The sequence below is a fragment of the Girardinichthys multiradiatus genome, chromosome 4 (assembly GCF_021462225.1).
Source record: "Girardinichthys multiradiatus isolate DD_20200921_A chromosome 4, DD_fGirMul_XY1, whole genome shotgun sequence".
In the NCBI taxonomy this organism is placed as follows: Eukaryota; Metazoa; Chordata; class Actinopteri; order Cyprinodontiformes; family Goodeidae; genus Girardinichthys; species Girardinichthys multiradiatus.
In genome coordinates this window covers 1,844,134-1,866,883 of record NC_061797.1, presented here as the reverse complement: position 1 = coordinate 1,866,883, position 22,750 = coordinate 1,844,134, and the positions used below count along the sequence as shown (strand labels likewise).

General features: G+C 42.1%; 1 pseudogene; it reads right to left on the bottom strand.

Annotated features, from left to right (window-relative positions):
• Positions 1–16,172: 16,172 nt before the first annotated feature.
• Positions 16,173–18,169, bottom strand: LOC124867110 (annotated as a pseudogene).
• Positions 18,170–22,750: the final 4,581 nt, after the last annotated feature.

The window sequence follows — 22,750 nt, the reverse complement described above, 5'->3', positions numbered from 1 at the left end:
AAGCCCTTAAAAACTGAAATAGGAGGGCAAACTTTGAACCACAGTTACTTAGTGTCCGCAGACACACCAGTAAATTTACTGGGCAGAGACATATTGATCAAAATGGGCGCAACTATTCTGTGTGGTTCTGATGGACTACAGGTGAACCTCCCTAATGGCACCCAACTTTCCTGTGACAGCAGCACCTCCTTCTCATCTGGACAGTACTTAATCCAGCCCTTGCCCGATCTTATGGCTGACATTTACTGGGTCCTGTTACACCCAGAAACCACAGCATGCAGAGGAGTTCTCTCTTCTTTCCTTCGGTGGAAATCCTGGATCTCCACCCTGGCACCCTACATCCCTCCTCCTGTCACCTTGTTTTATGACAGAAATAACTGTGAATGCTACCAGGAAAGCTTTGCTGACAAGCTGGAGGGTAAGAAGTGGGACATTGTCACCACTGACATTTATGTAGCTCCAGAGGGCGTTGTCGCCTCTGTAAAGTTATCCAAAGAACAGGAAGGGTGGTTTAAAATGTGGTCTGATGGCATTCCGCACATCAGAGTTCTGGGGAACAACTCCAACAATATATATATATATTTCTATGCATATGTTTTCACAGGTCTATGTGATATTGCAGACTTGTCTTAACCCCTGATAAAATATTTTACAGATATATCGAATGATTTAATCCAGAACCTAAACCTGGATAACATTCAGCAGAACTGTACCAGTTCAGTGCAGGAAGAGTTGGCGCTGCCCGGAAACGTTCAAATACCCCGTGTATGGAGTAAGTTATAGTATTTCAAATTCTGTTCTATCCAAATCTTAACAGAAACAAGATTTTTTTTCAAAAGACCTGCATTGTAAGGTAACTTTATTTTGTTTCACAGAATATCTTAAATTGAGGAAAAGACGGCGAATCTGTGCTCTGTATACCAGGGCGAAGCTTGTTAGAGGTTTATTGAATGGTAAGTTTAATTCTTCTTATACTCATTTACCTACTGAATTAATTTGTATATTTCATTAATTTATTTTTTCTTTATCTTTCCATAGTCAACGTTGATGGTGGAGCAGATTTCATCGAGACCTGGACAGCAACAGCGCAGACAGAGAGTTTCCCTATCCTTATGTGACCGTTGTAAAAAAGCATCAAGTTTAACGCTTCTGGCTGCATGTCAGACACTGTTACTGAAACATTGTCCTGATATCAAGGTAATTTAAACTAATCCCTGGGTCTTATTATTATTATTGAGTTCCGTCAGCCGTCAGACCCCAGCGAGCGGGCCGAGATCCAATCCCGGAAAGGGTCTGTGAGTCTTCCTGTTGAAGCCTGCCATGCGCACAGTCTTGGCTGGAATCTACCAACCCGCTGGAATCCTCAGGCGTAATTGGAATCCGGCTCCGAAGGACCAAATTAATGTCAGGTTTAAACAACCTAAAATACTTATAACATCACAAAAAGAAGAGAAAGACAAATAATTAGTTATTTACTCGCTGCGAGGAGAACGGACAGAGATGTGCTTCAGTTACAAATCTCCTACCGCTCTGAAAACCATCTGTCCGCACCTCTCTTTTTATTATCTTTCGGGGGCCCCTAGTTACAAATAACATTACTCTCTAAGGATGGGAAAAACAGCTGCATCGTAAACAGGTCATAAACACCATTATCTTTTAACAACACACTTCCACAGTCTCCCCATCTTAGGATCAGTGCGTCTTCTGGTTAGCGCAATCAGCCTTCATCTTTATGACTTCCTCAACTGCTTCCTTCTCAGCTCCACTTTTGATGTTTGCCTGCAGACAACTCACACATCCTTTACTCACACAAACATCATGAAATGTTATAAAATCAAATAGTCAAATTAAAGAAAACGAAAAAATATAAGATAAAAGATAAAAACTACATACAATTATTCCAACAAGTTCACCTAAGAATTTTAGGAAGGGGTGTTTCTCCTGACGAGGTCTCAAGGGGTTCTTGAGGTTTCTCAGGTTTGGCTCCCCACCCAACCAGATAGACTCTGGTTGCCGTGGAGACGAAGTCCACGCATAGTCATGCTGACGGGGGTTTCGGATCTAGTTTACCTGGATGGTCGGTTTCCCGTTTCGAAGGTTGTGGTGGTGCAGTGGCCTCACGCACCGCTTCTGTTACCATCTTGCGTAAGGCCTCCATGTACACAGAATATTCTTCCCTTAAAGCTTCGCAAAGGGTTGAATAACGGTCTCGGACTGCGGGGGTCAGGCTCTCCATAAAAACATGGACGCTCCTGGATGTTGTCTTCCAGATGAACTTCAGTTTTTCCCATGCTGATCGGCAATACAAATCTAGAAGACAGCATTCAACTTCCCTAAGATAATCATCAATGGTCGATTCTGCATTATTAGGGTTGAAACGCTCTATGTCTTTGGCCAGAGACTCAAGCTGGCGGGTACGCAATCCACTCTCAGGGATTGGTGCCAGCCCATCTGAGTCATCATCAGAGTGTTCACTCCGGCTGCACTCAGGGTGTACCACTGCCTCATCCTCGGATGCTCATGGTACAACGGTGGGCCCTGTGCTTCCCGGACTTGGGTCCTGGGCAGCGGTTGAGGGCGGTAGGAACCACCTGATTCCCAGAGGCGGCTTTCTTGTTGCCTTGGCGGAGGTGAGGGATCGTAGAGGACCGTACTGTGAGTCAAGTTTGAAGGCTGCTCGCCTCTGAGCCGTGAACTATTTACACCTGCTGGGTCCCCAGCCAGGTACCGTTCATGGCTGCTGATTATAGTGGGGTGGGGCACCGCACCACTGAACCTATTCTGACTACTTACACCTGTTCTTGCCTTGGTGGATGTATGGGGAACCCCATGAGCCTGGAAAGGTAATCTCTGGAGAGCAGCTTCTACATCCTCCAGATCTGACCTGCAGGTTCTCTCAGAGTTTCGCTGGTGTGGCTCACCTTCAAAGGTTTCAACCTGTGAGGTGGGTTTCGGTTCGCCCCCCCCATTCCTCCAGGGATGGGGGGGGGTGGCATGGATACCCTCTATTGTCTCCAATCTATTTCCAACTTCTGTTAGTTCACCTCTAAGGACATCCACCGTCTGCAAAGTATCATTCAGCTCAAATTGCAGTTTAACACGCTGGTCAACTTCCAACATTAACCTTCGCTGATATAACAGAGTGAACTGTCCTAACACATCTGAGACCCGTCTGTCCTTTGGTGGGTTTTTGATGACTTGGAGCAACTCCTGAATCCTGGTTTCACATTGCTCAATGCCATAATCATTGAGACCTTTACGCTCCTCTGGGGACAACAGAATCAATGACCCAATCACCTCTTGTGCCTGCATTCCTATGGGGTCCTCCACCATACACACATCTCCAGCTGTAGTCTGGGATGTTCCCTCCATCTTTGGCCCAAAATGCACAATGCAAACACACAAAACTGTTTATCTATGAACCACCACTAAAGAAATTAGCAGCAATGCAACAGACTGAGTTGTTCAGTGACCAATGATTACTAAATTAATTAGCAGCAGCACAAACAGGCTAGGCTGTTCTATGATTAAAGAATTTCTAAATTAATTAGCAGCACACAACAGGCTAGGCTGTTCTATGATTAAATGATTGCTAAATTAATTAGCAGCACACAACAGATTAAGCTACTCAGTGATTAAATGATAGCTAAATTAATTAGCAGCACACAACAGGCTAAGCTGTTCAGCTAGCTGTCTGATTCATATATGTATCTTCCAGGTGTATGGGTTTGCTTAAAATGGGCACACAGGTTTGACCATTCAAACTGTAGCTTACCCAAGTCTATGCTTTAGTGGGAGTAGTCAAGCAAACACACACAAAAAGGGAAAGAAAGAAGAAAACAAAAATGGACATAACCCAAAACCAAATTCAAAGTAAAATTTAAAAAATGGGGAATGAAACTAAACATTCAATGCTGTTCTTAGCTTCAAATAAATGTTAGTGCTCTCTAATATGGATCACCTACCTTCCTGTTAAACAACTAAGTTAGTTTTATGAGTTAGATCAAAACATGCTTCACACAATAAAACCCAGCACAAACACTTACATTTTATCCAAAAGTGGTAATGGATGATCTGTAACTTCAACTTTCAACTTTAAGTTATGCCCTTTTGATCATAGGTGATGGAATTATCTGCCTGTGTTAATGAATTGAATGATTAAAATCAAAGTAGGAAATACAATTCTCACTAGTGACCACCAGATGGTACCGAGTGCAGGTCTGTGGTTTGGGAAATCCAGCTGCAGCTGCAATTTTATTAAATGGCCACCAGATATAGGTGTTGTTCTCTACCTGACTGGGAGAATGTTGATCACAACTGTAATTACGCCACTGGGGGCAGGTCTGCTGCTTATCAGCGCTGGTTTTCTGCAGCTGATGCAGCAGGCTGGCCGGCTGGAAATTAACTTTAAATTTTCCATAAGTTAAACCAACTTTCACCTTGCATCCACAACAAACACCTATGAAAGATTATTTTATCCTCTGCAGCAGAACTTAGCAAACTCTAGTCAAGATATCCCCTACTCACGAACGCTTTCTGCAAAACTCAGAAATCTCACAATAAAATGTCTGGTTAACCGAGATCACAATTGTTTATTCTGTGCAACAGTGATGTGATGTGTGTCTTTAATTAATCTTTATCAATAATTATAATTAAAAATCATAATTTGACAAAATTTATTTCTTAACCAAAATCCTTATTTATGAATCGAGACCAGAGTTGTCTTCTGGTGTTGTAATTGTGGTTCAACGCCTTTGATAATTACAACTGTTAAATACTCAGTAATAATTAATAACTATTACCAGAGATGCCACTGTGGCGTCCAACAACGTGCAAATGGTCCAATATTCAGCAAACAAGTGGTCCAACACAATATAACTTCAAGTTGATACAAGTCCATTCAAAATCACACAAAACCCATATTCCTTGTACTCATGTCTTTATACACAGTAAAAAAGATGTTTGCCTCTGTCCCATCTCATCACACCTGAGCACCATTGAACCTAGGTTAAATAGGCGTGAAGACAGTGACAGGTAGCATTTCTGGTTCCTTTTGTGCTGACCACGTGCAATAAGACCCATTACATGAAATGGCTCTAACAGGATCTTGTTACAAACAACACAGGTATTATGCCAGCAAAGGAATGGGAGCATGTTTATGAAATGATTTCATTCCCAAGGGTGGCGGTGTGATAACGTAGGCATGTGCCATTTGAATCAATAGGAAAATCCAACTTCAGTAGATACTGTTCAAGCCAAGGGAGGCAATACGGCTTCAGGATTGATATTGATGAATTTAACAAGTGCACATGGAAATATAAAAGAAAAATCCAAAGTAATACAAAGACAGCCCTAGGCTAACTTTATATTTCAAAAGAGGTTAATATGAGGTTTAGTCACTTTTAAATCTTATAAAAATATGTTTTGTTTTTGTGTTTTGCTATTAATGCCTCACAAACAATTTGAGTCGGACTGGTTTCAAAAGTAGCTTACCGCAAAAGTTTTCTTATAGTACTGACTGAAACATTGAAAATTTCTGTCATCTGACGAGCTTTGAAGCCACATGAAATCAGGACTGACAGCCGTACGCTGGTGATGAGGTAACGGGCTCGACCCCTACCGCTTCCCCAAACCAATGGGGCCTGATATCCAACACAGCCTGCAAAATACCTATTTATTGACATATGTTCACACACGTTCACAAATTTGTTTAGGCATTTATAGAGTGAGGAAAATCAAGGTAATACATGCACACTTTGTTGGTTAGGTTGAGTTGACAATCTGACCTCTTGAATCAATTCAGCCAAATCACTCAGCAGTTGATCAGCTGCATTTACACTGATCAGTCTTCATCTTGACCACTGGAGACTTCTCTGTATAATTTCAAGCCTAAAATCACATCACATAATCTCACATTATGGTAATATCTTAATAGCCTACTTGCAAGCTGTATTGCACAAAGAAGAACTAAAAGTCAAGTCAAGTTTATTTATTTAGCGGTTTTCAGCAACAAGGCACTCAAAGCACTGTGCATGAGGAAAAACATTACAATGATACAGAAAGTCAAACACAGAAAAATAAATCAAACGACAATAATAATCCTTGGGAGTAATAATAATTAATAATACTTCTGGGTTTACTGGTAGAAATTGGTTCCAAGCCACTCTCAATAATAAAGCATCTTATGCTAAAAGAAGATGATAATATTAATAGTCTCATCATTCCACTGAATTCTAACTAGGGAAGCTGAGTAACTGGTTCAAAACAGCTTTAATCCACATTTTCAGGTGTTAAAAATATATTGCTTTTACTGGTGTTTAATTTTTTTAAATGTTTCAATGTTTTAAATTCTGGGGGGAGGAGCTAGTTAAATTATTAACATTCCATCATAAGACATAAATATATTTTGAAAAAACATCAACATACCAAACTTGTTATACTGCAATGTTTTCTAATTGCAAAAAATTGTCTCGCCAAAGATTCCCGTAGCCATGAAGTTTTAAAGCAAGTGTAGATCATACCTCCTTAATGTCGACTGTTGAACTTCAGGGCCAGCATCATCCATAAGCTTCCTCCTTATGCAATCATTGAGAATACTCCTGGATCTCAAAATGAAAATTCTTCTGGCCATTGCTACCTTTATATACTTTTCCCCTCTAAGTTACAAAAGCTACACAAATTATTCTAGCTACATTCATATGGCTAGGTTTTTCCTCAAATCAAGCCATTGACCACTCTCATTCTTCTTCTTTACCTTGTTGTGTGGCGAAAATAACGTTAGGTGCGCATTCCCGCCACCAGTTGGTACAAAATGCCACAAAAACATTGGGATGTTAAAAAAAAACTATTCAAAGTCCTGGTGATATTTTGATGCCAAAATGCTCTTCATTGTTTTCATTATTTGTGTTTCACAAATAATACAATACCAGTATTATTTTACAAAATGCTGTACATTTCTCTTGTTTACAATGGAGTATTAGGGCAAGACTAATAGTTTTTTCTAACATAATAAAGTTGTGACATTATGAGAATCAAGTCGCAATTTTACCAGAATGTCTTAATATCATCACTACTTAATTACAAGAATAAAGCCCTAACATTACGACAATTAAGTCATCATATTGGTACGACTTTATGCTCATAATATTACAAATTTATTCCCGCAATATTACGCGAAAGTCGTAACTTGATGAGAACTGTTTGCTTCTTCTTTCTCCAATCACGTTTCAACATTTTCTGCTGATCCAATCACCTGTTGTCGCGCCATCCTTACGATTTTGGGATTGTCAATATATAGGACCAGGGTTTTGGTGGACTTTTGTTGGAGAATGATGTCAGATAGGAGCCGAACGTTAAGGCGTAGAGTGACAGAAATTAGAGATAGGATGAAAGCGCAATTCAGCCGCTTACTAAATGAAGATGATTCTCAAGAGGGGACATCTCTTTTAGAAAGGTGAGCTATGTATTGGCAAATATTTGGGCATTGGATACTAAAAGTAAGCTAAGTTTAGAATTATGTGATGTAGGCTACGTCAATTAAAATAATATTGGGCTTACCAGCCTTCAAGAGATGTACTGTGTGGTTTATAGAGTATATCTTTCCACAAATGCACCAATGCGTAATAACAGTCCAATTTTAGAATCATTAACATAAAAGTATTTATCTATCTGTGCTACCAATGTTAATACTAGTTAAAATATTAGAGTTGTCTTGAATTTGCATTTAAAATGTAAAATACATTTCAAATATGGCATTGATGTTCGACTGGCTGCACACATGCCTGGAATTTGAGGTGAACTGAACCATGCCCCATTGGAGCCGAACTGCTGTGTGAGATGGGAGATTAGAAAACAGAGAAATAAATGTGAAAAATCATGAAGACATATTTATATTTTAACCATACAAAAAGGTTGTAGGGGTTCTAACATGTGCATGTGTTGTTTTTATTTGAATTTTTATCACAGTGAAATGTTTTTTTTTTTGGGATAGTTTTGAAGTTTTTTGCCAGCAAGAGTGAGTTGGAGGACCACTTCGCAGACAAAGATGTGGTTGAACCAGTCCTTGTCAGATCACATTCAAAGTGTCTGTCTTTAAGAGTCCTGCAATTACCAAGTACTGATCTTATCGGGGTAAGTTTCTTCAAATTATGTTTACATAAGAATTCTCCATAGCATTATCATCAACATGAAAGCAACCTCTGCAAATTGATGGAATATTATACAGTTTGGACCAGTGTCTTCATTCCTGTATTATCCTACAATGGATACGTTAGAGTGTTACAGTGGCAAACGTTCATTTTAAAAATATGAAAATGAAACATTTGTAATTTAACCTGTACAGGAGATTCAAAAAATGTAAAAAACATTAATCTTCCTATAGGTTTTGATTCTCAGCTCGAAATCATATGGAGAAAAAAACACCTACTAGACATGTTGGGAGCAGTTATGGTTAAAAAACAATATTGTTTCATCAAGATTTTGATAATAATATAACATATCAAAATATTGAGGTGTTAGATTCTGGTTTTAATTTCTGTTCACGTTTCAAGCATTTACTTGTTAATCATGTTCTTAGAGGTATTGTCATGTTCTGTTTTTAGCCGCGTGAAGCTGACACCCCACCCACATGAAACATTCCACCAAATAGACAGAATGGTTAGTGCTTCGTTTGTGCAGGTTTGTGCTGTTAAAATTTTTGTTTGGGCTGTTTTGGTTTCTGAGATATTAAAGATTATTTTTTAGGTCATCCAGAGGTCACCATCCCCCCATTTTGCTCCAAATTGAACTGAAGCGGGCTCATTTTTTAGTGCTTCATTTGTGCAGGTTTGTGCCATTGAAATTTTCGTTTGTGCTATTATGGTTTCTGAGATATTATAAGTTTTTTAATTTTGGCCGATGACCTCAACATCCCCCCATTTTGCTCCAAATTGAACCAGAGTGGTCTACCTTTTTAATGCTCTGTTTGTGCCGCTTTTATTTATGAGCTAAATAATTTTCTTTCAGGCCATCATTGACGACTTAAATCGATGACGTCTATGATCTACACTGGACATCATCACCACAAAGCAAGCAGTTATTAATTTTGTGTTTTTCTTTCATTATGCTAGTTAAATTGTGTTTTTAGCTGATGTTGTAAAATGTGTTCCGTGTTATATTGTTTTGCACTTTATTCCTTAATAAAGATTATGAAATTTGTTTGGTCTCAAAGAAATTTGCTTTAAATATGTCAACTAAGTCACCAATACATTTAGCTTTCTACACAGTAATTCAATATTATCCTCTCACAAATGGGGAAAAAAACACCAGCTGCAGCCTACACATTGCTTGCCCAAACCCTGACATAGTCTGCGAGCACTATGATGTAATGTTTATAATTTAAATAACTGTTCTACCTGTGTTATAACTGTTTTTTTAAAGGTGGTTTTAATAATCTAATTCACCTCGTGTACGCTGGACACGTGCGAGTAGGTCATTTGCTCAAAGTTCATTTAACCAAGTACCGTAAATTTCGGACCATAAGCCGCTACTATTTACCCACACTTTGAACACTGCGGCCTATACAACGGTGCAGCTAATGCATGTTTTTTTTTCATGCCGCCAAAAACATTTTGCCTGGTAACAGTGGACCAATCAAATTGATGACTAGTTCAAAGATGTCCGATGAACTTGTGCAATAAATCAAAAGCACTTTCACAATTCATTTACCGGTATTGTAAATCAGGCACTTACATTCAACCTCATCAACATGGAAAATCACCAACGGGTTTTGAAAGGCTGGACTGCCGCATGATGAATGGGACCGGGTGTGCTCAAGTGAGAGCGACAACGAAGAGGCTGAAGTGAGTGACGAGATTCTGAGGCTGTTCAATTCGGACACTGAAGAACAGGACTTTGATGGTTTCAGTGCGCAGGAAGAAGATGAAGAAGGCAATCAATGACTTTTGACCTGGTAGTCTGCAGCGTATATCAGTTAGGAGATATTGGAATGTTGTTCGTGCACTGTTCAGTAAAAAAGCATAAGCAACGTAATTTGTGTGTTACTGATAACGTACATATAGTTAAAAGTAGCCGTGTTACAGGCACTGTTCGAAAAAAAGCATTTGCAATATGCATTTGTTTATATTACCATACGGATTAAATTAAAAGTTAAAAATGCTCACGTGTAATATCTTTCTGTGCAAATATCTCATATTACAAAATGGCACATTCGCGGCTTAACATCCGGTGTGGCTTGTACAATTACAAAATTGGTTTTCTTTCTAAAATTAGAGCATGCGGCCTTTAATCAGGTGCGCTCTGAAGTCCGGATTTTATGGTAATTTACTTTTTGTTTTAATAAAAATTGAAATGCATCAAGCATTTAATTTCTAATTTCTGACATTAAGTGTAAGAATTTTAAAAAGAGCATTGAGCGTTTGGCAACTTTGATATATGAAGTTCTCACACAATGTCATAGGGATTGGCTCCACCCACGTAATGACCCCCACCACAGTGAGCCAGTGACCATGTTAAGGCAGTAATTTAAACTTCCCGTTCAAAATTTTCCACTGACCAGTAGCTTTTAAAACATCAAATAGTGTGTTTTTATGAAAAATGTAGGCTACATCCTTAGAATTTTTACTACACTGTTAAAATTTGATCTTTGTACAAGGTAAGTAAACTAATAATGTTGAGGTTTTAGATAAAACACTATTGCCACTGCAATCCAGCCCCCGATTAGCAGAGAGGAATGCATGGTCATGCCTTACATTTATATTTCTGTAAACCCACAATTCAATTACATTTTAAGTCCAGACTTTTATAAAATGTTGAAACAAAGATTCTGCAAGGCTTCATTTTGCAGCTTTTCCATTCATATTCAGTCATCGATGCTAGATGCCTCGACAGCTATCAATAGACAGGGATTCCCTTGTTGCAGTTCTCTGCACTTCAAAAGAGGCTATCCTTCTAAATGGCAAAATAGCAGCTCCAGCTGCCACTATTTGGACAGAATTAAGTCATTAGCTGGAAAGCAAGATGTCTCCAAAAGCCCTGTACACTTTTGTAAAGTCAAACAGAACATAACATCTGGTCATGGGGATCAGTGAGCAGGAAAGTGATTGTGAGAGCAGTGTGGACACAGAGTTTCTCTGGCTCCATTTCTCCTGGACAAGACGACTGCTCAGGTTTTCAGCTTGAAGTTCCTTTTGAGGAATGGATCAAATTTGTACCTGTGAAAGTGAAATATAATGACAAAATTTCATCTGGCAAAAATAAATATATGATTTTAAAGCCTGGCACTTGGAGTTATGTAATAACCATCTGATTAAGTGTGAGAAGCATTGTGAAATTCAACAGATACAAATATGAAAAATACATTGAGGATCTTAAAAATGCTCTTGAAGAGTTTGATGAGACCAGAAACCAGGTGTTAGATGAGTTGCTCTAATCTTGGTCCTGATACTGATGTTGTGAGGTTGCAGTGTGAACATAAGGCAACAGAGCCAGACAATGAACAGGAAAATGTGCCTGACTATTGTTCTCAGTCTGCTGCTGTCACAGAAATGAGAGCTATCAGGGAACCCCCAGCTATGGATCCAGCTGTGCTGAGACAGATGTATCAGAACGTGAACCAAAAACAGGCCTGTGTGTTCTACGCAATCAGAGACTGGTGTGTAAACTTGTGTGTGGTCTGAATCCAGAGCAGTTTTTTCTTTATGTCAATGGTGGTGCAAGAATGGGAAAGTCCTATCTGATCAAATGCATTTATTCAGAGGCACATAAGATCCTAAGCACACTGCAGTTATTCTCAGAGGAGGCTGACATATCTATCCCAATTGTTCTGCTCACTGCTTTCACTGGAACTGCAGCTTTCAACATCTGTGGAACAACACTGCACTCTTTGTTAAAGCTTCACACTTGTTAAAGCCAGCAATTCAAGGACTTTGTAACCAGCTGGATGAACTCAGGTCTGAACTTTTCAATGCTCAAATTATCATTATCAATGAGGTCTCGAGGATTTCTAAGTCCCTCTTTGCTTATGTGGGTGCACGACTGTCAGTTTTAGCTGGTGGAGATTTTTATCAGCTGCCTCTGGTGCGACAGTCTAAACCTATCTGTGTATATTGTCGAAGTACCCTTTAAAGGGGCCTTCTGCGCGTTCGTTTATTCACCGTAACCTGGAGGAATTCACAACACATTAGAATAAATCACACGGAGACAGCTGTATGTCATACCTGGACCCAGAGAGAAGAGCTCACACCGAGATGTCTTCTGAGGCTCTCTCACTGGGCTCATTTCTTTTATTAAAACACACATGAAAAATGGGCAGCGCCCTTGTTTACAATATTTCTCTACACATACTCATGTACACACTTTTCCGGCAGACCATATTTAGACAGGTATTGTTCTCCAGCTGCATCCCGTATCTACTGATATAAGCAGGGAGTAAGTCAGTCAGTTGTACTATCTCTACTTTTCACACACTCCTGCAGTTCTCAGTAATTTTCCACTTCACCTCTCCAGTGAGAAATACTTCTGCACACCACACAATACACAATGTCTTATACTAACACATGTTACACATTTTATTTCCCACACTGGTTATGAACATAGTAATAATAATGATGCACACACATAATATATCTCCACAATATGATCCAGCTGACATCGACATTTGGCAGGAGCATTTTCAGATGATCACTCTGACTGAGGTCATGAGACAGAAAGATGACGTTGCTTTTGCAGAGATGCTGAACAGAATTCGGGTGAAAGAAAAGACTGATGAGCTCTCTCAGGCTGACAGAGATTTGTTGTCACAGTCCATCACTGAACCAGCTCTTAGTCCCACTGAGATTCTGCATATTTTTCTTACTAATAAGTTGGTTGATGAACACAACTCAGCAACACTGGCTGTGTTTCATTCTAACATCATCACTATTGATGCAGATGACTTCCAGAAAGATCCATGTAAAGGCAGAATGGCACGGAAAGACTAACCATGTAAGAGGGGCAGAAATGATTTAGTAGACACTTTAAAGGTTGCTGAATGAGCTCGTGTCATGCTCACTAGAAACACTGACATACAAAATGGTCTGGTCTTTGCTACACTAACAACTGTTGTTACTTCTGAGGATGATCAATGTATCACTAAGCTGGGCCTGACAATGGATCATCAGATAAGTGTGACCAGAAACCAAAGTGGACCTCCAGAATCTGCCAGTGTGGTTTACATCGAGACAGCAGAGGAGAATCTGAAGCAGAGCAGAGTGGAACGTAGACAGTTTCCTGTGAAGCTGGCCTTTTCCTACACTGTCCATTAAACTCAGGGCCTCACAACACATGCAGCTGTGGTGTCACTGCAGAAAATCTTTGAACCAGGTATGGCTCATGTAGCTCTCAGCAGAGTGACGTCTCTCAGTGAGCTGTATCCACTGGATTTGGATGAAAAGAAAACCCTGAAGTCACTGCAGCTCTCCAGACCATGAGACAGGCCAGTGTGGATCATATGATGCTTCTTCTACAGGTGAGAGAATCTATAAACACGCCTGACACTCAGATATCAAAGTAATCTGGTATTGGAGTGACACTGTATTTAAGGAATCAGTTTGTTGTTTAACACTTTGGAGGAAATAAAGGCTCTTTTGTTTTCAGAACAAGTATTTAACCAGATATTGATATAAACTAGATATTGATATTTTTCTCAATTATATTTTTTTTCAGATCATTAAATTTTTCTAGTCACTGAGAGTTGTTTTAGATTTTGATTTATTGAGATATTGGCAGGTTTTTCAGATTTTTTATACTGACTGTTTTTCGGGTTTTAAGATTTTTAGATATTCACAGTTTTTCATATTTTAAAATATTGACATTTTTTCTGGTTTTACGATTTTTAGATATTCACAGTTTTTCAGATTTAAAAATAGACAGTTTTCTATTTAAAGATTTTAAGATTTTAAGATATTGACAGTTTTTGTACAATTGAAAATATAATATATACAATAAACTAAATATCATAATGTTTGTTATAGATCTGACCCACAAGCAGAATAACACTCAGGAGAAAGGTAGTAAGTTTAAAAGATTTATTTTCACCGGAGTGAAATGGGTTTGGGATCTGGGACCGGTAAATCTCCAACTCCACAAAAGATGGGGAGAGGGTAAGACCAGAGGAAATAAACAGTATAGTAAAGTTGGTTTGTCTTATGCTTACTGGGGAAGGAAGATGAACCGCCAAAGGGATGAGAGATTCGGGTCTGAGAGCACGACACAGGAGCAGTTCTGTGAAGGTAGGTCCTAGGAGCTTTGATCCAGGACTATGTGATAAAAATGGATTGATGGTGTGGAGCACAGGTTGGAGGTACTTTTGTGAGAGTTGGTTGGAGGGTGGACAGGGTTCGCTTATGATTTGATCCGGGTGGTGGAAGAGCCAGGAAGCTGCCAGCTTGAACTTGATCCGGAGGAAATAACTGGAGACTTGAATCCTTATCCAGAAGTCAGAAAAAAAACACTCTTTAAGAAGAGTCTGGAAACCAGCTTGAACTCGACCAGGTCTGGAAGCAATCTGAGGAGGAGGACACACTTAAATTATTCAGAGTTCAGGAGGAAACAGGAAAGCAAAACTAGAGCTAGAGTTTGGCGAGAGTTTGTTACCACTGGTGGCTAGTACTCAGGCGTCGAAGTTCTGGCAGGTTCCAGTGTAAATACATCTCCAGGTAATTAGTGAGTGCGAAGCACCTGTCCCCTTTGCCTCTGTGAACTCCAACACCATCTAGAGACCAAACAGAGTAAATAGCAGGCAACACAAACACACAGTAAACTAACAGACCCCGACACTAAATGGATGAATGTAAAAATTTGAAGATGTAATAATTTGATATAAACACATATAATGCAAAACAAATTTTATATACATATATATATATATATATATATATATATATGAAAAAAATACTTGCACTCATCTTCTTCTACTTCATTCGGGACCGAGTCACGGGGGCAGCAGACTCAGTAGAGACACCCAGACTTCCCTCTACCCAGCTCCTCCGGGGGCAGCCCAAGGCGTTCCCACCAAGAGACATAGTCCCCCCAGCGTGTCCTGGGCCGTCCCCTGGCCCTCCTCCCGGTGGGACGTGCCTGGAACACCTGCCGAGGGAGGCATCCAGGAGGCATCAGGTATATATGCCCGAGCCACCTCAACTGGCTCCTCTCGATGTGGAAGAGCAGCGGCTCTACTCCGAGCTCCTCCCCCAATGGCCAAGCTCCTCACCCTATCTCTAAGGGAGTGCCCGGCTACCCTACGGAGGAAGCTCATTTCAGCCGCTTGTATCTGGGATCTTGTTTTCTTGGTCATGACCCAAAGTTCATGGTTCAGGAACGTTCAGGGTAGGAACATAGACTGACCAGGAAATTGAGAGTTTAACTTTTTGGCTCTGCTCTCTCTTCACCACAGCGGACTGGCACAGTGTTACCGATTACTTTGGCTGCCGCATCGATCCGTCTGTCGATCTCCCGCTCTATTCTCCCCTCACTTGTGAACAAGACCCCAAGATACTTGAACTCCTCCACTTGAGGTAGGAACTCTTCTGTGTTCTTTTTCCTTCTCTTCGCTGTTCTCTCAAACCCCCAGTCAGTTGTTGCAGATGGCTGCTCACACTGAGCCTGGTTCTGCTGGAGATTTCTTCCTGTTCACCTTCCTGCTGTCCTTACTCAGTGCTTGTACAGAGCAAGGTAGATTTCACAGAAGGCGAGAAACACACTTTTCCTCCCCTAAACCAAGACATAAAAACAACAAAAAAATAATAAAAAAATAAAACACCCGACCCCTCTCGGACAGGAGGGGGAAGGGTGAGGGTAAGGAAGTATAAATAAATAAACAAATAAATAAATAAATAAACCACATTTGGGACAGCGAGTGGGGAGGGGTAAGGGAATAAAATAAAATGAAAAACATACCCGAGTAAAAATAAAAAAATAAATAAAAAAAATGAAAAGCATAGCTGGGTCCAACTGACCCCCTCTGGGAAAGCGGGAGAAGTAAATAAATAAATAAATATCTATGCCACATAAAGTTCCAGGGTGTGACAGGTTATAATATATCTTTGTCAGGATCTGTCCCCCCCCCCCCCCATCTCTTTCACTTACAGAAACCGCTTCAGTAAGACATGAGCACAAACTCAGAGGATATATGGATTTTATTCACTCAATCACAAGACAGCATACATGAGAAGGTTCACTCACTTCAATAATAATAATAATAATAATGAGGCTCTCCAATAGAGCACAGTTGTCTTAGACAATAAACTTCATGAGTGTTTGCATATATCTCTAGAATCGCTGCGTGAATTCAACATGAAGATTTCAATTCATACAAGACCGTCTCCACTATTATTTTCAGTCTGATGCTTTTAGGCTTTATTGCGTCAGCAGATTCTGACCAGCGGGAATGAGATGCGGAATTTGGAGGCGATGCACAATGGGATCGTAGTGGAGTTGATAATAATCCTCCTCCACAACCAGGCATTGGTGTCGATTTGGGCTGGAGCGACCTGTGTCACAGCCGCAGCTTTCTCGGTTGGAATTTATCACAGGTCGCATTGAGCAAACGAAGCAACCCAGGCGTTTTGTTGAGTTGACCGACGGTCAATGTTGGGAGTTTGGGGACTTTATACTCTCAGAAGAGACTAAACAAACACAAACAAACGAGAATAAAAAATAAAAAAAACTAAGCTTTATTTTTTTTTTTTTTGGAAAGAACTTACTACAATTTGTACACTTGGGTCTGCACCTGGGTCTTTGCATGCTTTGAAAAGTGCAACTGTGTGTTTCTGGCTCCATCAGCCACCGCTGCTGCTGCCGCTGCCACCGCCACCACTGCTGCTGATGTGGATGATGATGTTTGCTAGCGTGCTCCTGGCTGTTTGGTTGAACTTCACACCCAGGAAGGCATAGAAGATGGGGTTCAGGCAGCAGTGGAAGGAGGCCAGCACTTTGGTCATGGAGATCCACGTCTCCACCACCAGCTGCACCTCTCAGCTTGAGGACACGATGACGTTCAGCATCGTAAGGGTGTCCACGAAGATGCCGAGGCAGTAGGGCAGCCAGCAGCCGAGGAAGCAATCGACAAGGATCACAGTCTTCTTCAGAGCTTTCTTCTTCAGCACCTGGCCCTTGGCACCTCGGGAGAGACTGGAGATGATGATACAGTAGCAGACAAGGATGACCACTCCAGGTTGGATGAAACCCACCACAATGTGCTGGAAGCGGAAAACTGCCGTCCACGTCAGACCGCTTTCCGCCGGGTAGATGCGCTGACAGATCGTGGTGGAACCCCACTGGAACCCACGCTGAAACCCACGCTCTCCGTGCCGTCCTCCATGAAGAGGTAGCCGGAGGAGCTTACATCCTGGACTGGCAAACACCAAGTCAGGTACGGTCAGGATGGCTGCAGGCAGCCATGCTCCGACGTAGTTCACTCTGCTCGCAAGCAGCTTTCTCGTGGCCCAGCTGTCGGTGGCACAGACGACCGCTAAATACCTGTCCAAGCTGACGAAAGCCAGGATCAGGACGCTGCAGGTTCACCGTGTAGATCACGTGCACCGACGCGCAGAGGAAGCCTTCGAAGTGCCACGTCTCGACAGCATTCACAGCCCAAAAGAGCAGCGTGAGGACGAACAGGAGGTTGGCGACAGAGAGATGGAGCCGGTACTTATCTGTTGTAGTTTTGACCGTCTTCTGGTAGCCCACGACAAGAACGACCAGTCCATTGCCGATGATGCCCAGGGTGAAGATTATGCCGTTGGGAGGAAGATCTTGTTGAAGTTGCCGCTGAGTGCTTGAGCGCACGGCTCATGGATGTTTAGGTCAAAGTCTGCAGACCCGTCGGAGGTGTTGTGTTGCCAATGCTGTTGTCAAAAAACAGCTCGAATGCAACGTCTTCCTAAATAGAAAAGACGGTGTTTTTTTTTTGCTATTTTGTTTGTTTTAAAGTTCTTAAAAGACAGAAAACAATTGTTTATAAACTAGAGTTTCTAACCACAATACTGGTCCTAACTTTAACTGCTCTCAAGAATAACAGTTTAAAAATCTTTAAAGAGCTGTTTATTGATATAGGAAAACACCATGAATAACAATGTGAGCTTCGCTTCATTTAAGAAAAAAACAATAACAACACAGAACCCACCTCTGCCATGTTCAGCTCTTGTCGATCTTGTAAAGTTGAGGTAGGGATTGCTGTAAACTCAACGCCAGTGACTGTCCACTGTCGCTACATGCTCATCCAGGAGGAGTGATTGTTACGAGTCACTGACTCAATGCAATCGACTGGGTTTCCTTAGATAGAAAAACATTTTAACCTATTTGAATAAATAACTGAATCTGACTGCACTGTTCGATAGTTAAGATTAATTGGAATGTATGTACCTGACTTGAAATCTATATGATTCAATTGACTTAGCCCATTTTAAAGTTACCCACCTTTCACACAATGCAACAGGAAACAACACTCTCCAATCATTTTTACCTCTGCCTTCCTCCCTCCCTGTTGGATGGAGTAATGGGGAATCAGATTTAGCCTAAACTGGCAAGGTTATGGTTGAGGTGCAAACACACAGTCCATATCTGCTACCTGTGCGACCTCTTCTCTTTTCCAATGGCTATAATCAGTCTGACAGAGAGAGGTACCCCCAGTCCTTGTGGTTTTTAGTACAACAATGGCCACCAGTGGGCTCTAGATGGACAAACTTTATCAGTTTATTATTTTACTTTTACTTTAACATTAAGATATTGACAGTTGATATTGACAGTTTTTTCTCATCCACTTGGGTAAACCCCAACAGCTGAGCCGGGGGGGGCAACAAGCAACAAGCAAACCCACCCCAGCTCGCCACCTCTCTCCGCGGGCCACTCCAGGGTAGCAGAGAGTCCAGCCTCCCTAGAGAAGCTCGGTTCCAGAGCCCAAGCTGTGCATGTAGTCAATATCTCTCGAGCTCCTGCACAAGTTTAGGCTCCTTTATCCCCAGCATGGTGACATTCCACGTTGCTAGAGCCAGCCTAAACATCTGGATATCGGGCCGTCAAGGTCTCCACCTTTGTCTGCTGCCCAATCCTCTTTGCACCGGTCCCTCATGGTTCCTCCTGCAGGTGGTGGGCCCACTGGGGGATGGCCTCACGTCTCTCGTTTGGGCTTGGCCTAGACAGGTCCCGCGAAGAGCAACCTGGCCATCAGTCACTCTCCGACGAGTCCTGACCCCAGGCCTGACTCCAGGGTGGGACCCCGGCTCCCGGTACCGGTCACGTTCCTCGATTTTGTGGTCCTCATGAAGGCATCTTGAACTGCTCTTTGTCTGACCCGTCACGGAGAGCCTGTTTGCCATGGGAGACCCTAAAAGTGGGCATTTAAGCCCGTGACAACATAGCCTCTAGGATCATTCAAACACTCAAACCCCTCCACCACGTTAAGGTAGCAGTTCCAGGAGAGGTGAAAAACATTGTACTTTATTCAATTCAATTCAATTCAATTCAATTTATTTATATAGCTCCAATTCACAACATATGTTGTCTCAAGGCACTTCACAAAAGTCAGTTACATACATTTCAATTAATCCTAACTATTGAACAGTGCAGTCAGATTCAGTTATTTATTCAAATTGGATAAAAAGTGATGTACAAGGAAACCCAGCAGATTGCATCAAGTCAGAGACTTGTAGCAGTCACTCCTCCTGGATGAGCATGTAGCGACAGTGGCGTTGACTTTGCAGCAATCCCTCATACTGAGCATGCATGTAGCGAGAGTGGAGAGGAAAAACTCCCTTTTAACAGGAAGAAACCTCCAGCAGAACCAGGCTTAGTGTGAGCGGCCATCTGCCACGACCAACTGGGGGTTTGATAGAACAGAGCAGAGACACAAAAAGAACACAGAAGCACTGATCCAGGAGTACTTTCTATGGGAAGGAAAAGTAAATGTTAATGGATGTAGCTCATTTAATTGTTTCATGTGGAAAGAAAGAACAGATAAACTCTGAGCCAGTTTTCAGGGTTAGAGTCTGAAAGAGAGCACATATAATTAGCTACAGTAAAAGCTCAGTCAATTGATATGTCTAGGAGAGAGAAAGGGTTAAACACTGAAAAACAGGGCCATCCAAGATGGCGCCGACGATGGCAGCCTCTGAGCTTCTCTTTGTGTATTTTGTGTGTTTTTATGTTTTTCTAGCAACAGTGCTGTGTTCTTGGGCCACAATTCTGTGGTCTCATTCAGTAGAGAGGAACTTCTCAACATTAGAGAGTCCTCTCTTGGGATTTTTTCACCATCTTTCATCGATCCAAGCTTAACTGAGCTTCTGGCAAGCGGAGCCGCAGCACAGTATGGGATACTGCGCCGAAAGTGTTGGAGAGGAAAACACGCTGGTGAAGCTCCGCCAAAGAGGACTTCGCACACCACTGCCTTCAATCCAACTGGCAAATGTCCACTCTGTAAGTAACAAGATGGACAAGCTGCTTCTTCTCACCGGTAAAAACACGGACCTACGTGGATCAGCGGTTCTCTGCTTTACCAAGACATGGCTCAGTGAAAACATCCCGGACTGCGCACTGATGATGCCGGGATTCCAGCTGTTCTGAGCGGATCGCAGCACGGACCTATCGGGGAGGAAGCGAGGAGGCGGAATCTGCTTTTATATAAATGAAGGATGGTGCAGAGACATAAAAGTGCTGGGGAAAACATGTAGTCCTGATCTGGAGTCATTTGCCATAAACTGTAAACCGTTTTATTCACCGAGAGAGTTTTCCTTGTTTATAATAATTGGCTCATATTTTCCACCGCATGGCTGCACTTCTGCCGCTGAAAAACATCTCGCTGAGACTCTTTCGTCATAATACTTGGAGATTTTATCAGTGCAAACCTCTCCAATGAACTCCCCAAATACAGACAGCATATTAAATTTCCCACCAGAGACAAAAACACACTGGACCATTGTTACACAACTTTAAAGGACTAATATCATGCTGTTACCAGGGCTGCTCTCGGATTTTCGGATCATTCTCTTATCCACCTCATCCTGACCTACAGGCAGAAATTAAGAGCTTCCAAACCCACGGTTCACACTGTTAAGAAGTGGACTAAGGAATCAAAGCAGACGCTACAGGCCTACTTTGAATGCACAGACTGGACTGTTTTTGAAACTTCAGCCACTGACTTAAACCAACTGACTGATGTGGTGACATCATACATCAGTTTCTGTGAGGACATGTGTGTGCAGACAAAGACATTCTGCATCTTTGGGAATAACAACCCATGATTAACTCCACATCTCAGGAACTTGCGCAGGGATAAGGAAGAAGCTCACAGCAATGGACATTGGGCGCGGTACAGGCAGGCCAGGAACAAACTAACAAAGGAAATCAAAGCAGCCAGGAGAAGGTACAGTGAGAAGCTAAAGAACAGCCTTTCTACTGGTGATGCTTCGGCTGTATGGAGCGGTCTGAGAAACTTGAGTGCCTATAGGAGCCCCCCAACCCATCCTGAACAGAATCATTGCCTGGGTAACCGTCTGAATGGCTTCTACTGCAGACATGACAGGAAGCCGTTCACTCCCCAAACAATCTCCTCCACATCCCATTTAGGAACAAATTCTTCCCATAAAGCAACCAACCCCCTACCTTCAGATCCTCTGCCTGCACTAAAGATCTCTGAGGAAGATGTAAACAGGCTCTTTCAGTGCATGAAAACAAAGAAAGCTGGAGGACTTGATAATGTCTCCCCATCATGCCTGAAAGCCTGTGCAAATCAACTCGCCCCGATCTTCACCCAGATCTTCAACAAGTCACTGGAGAGGTGTGAGGTCCCCTCCTGCTTCAAACGATCCACCATCATCCCAGTGCCCAAGAAACCCACCATCCTAGGATTAAATGACTACAGGCCTGTAGCCCTGACGTCTGTGGTCATGAAATCCTTTGAGCGGCTGGTGTTGAAGCACCTGAAAGACATCACAGGCCCCCCTGCTGGACCCCCTGCAGTTTCCTTACCGAGCAAACTGGTCGGCAGATGATGCTGTCAACTTAGGTCTACACCTCAGACACCTTGTAGACTTCAGCTCGGCCTTCAACACCATCATACCAGACATCCTCCGCCAGAAGCTCACCCAGCTCAACGTCCCAGCCTCCATTTGTCAGTGGATCAACAGCTTCCTCACGGACCAACAGCAACAGGTGAGACTGGGGAGCACCTTCTCCCACACCAGATCAATAATTATTGGTACCCCCCATGGGTGTGTTCAATCCCCACTCCTCTTCTCCCTGTACACAAATGATTGCACCTCAGCGGACTTGTCCGTGAAACTCCTGAAGTTTGCAGATGACACCACTGTCATTGGTCTGATCCACGACAGTGATGAGTCGGCATATAGACAGGAGGTGGAGCAGCTGGTACACTAATGTTGTCAGAACTACCTTGAACTCAACCCACTCAAGAATGTGGAAATGGTGGTGGACTTTCGGAGAACACCACCCCCATACACCCATACACCCCCCTCAACAACACCGTGTCAGCTGTGGACTACTTCAGGTTCCTAGGAACCACCATCTCCAAGGACATGAGATGTTCCTCACATATAGACACTGTTCGGAAGAAGGCCCAGCAGAGACTGTACTTCCTGAGGCAATTCAAAAAGTACAACCTTCCACAGGAACTGCTGATCATCTTCTACTGTGCCATCATTTAGTCTGTCCTGTCTTCATCCATCTCTGTGGTTTGGCTCATCCACAAAACAGGACATGT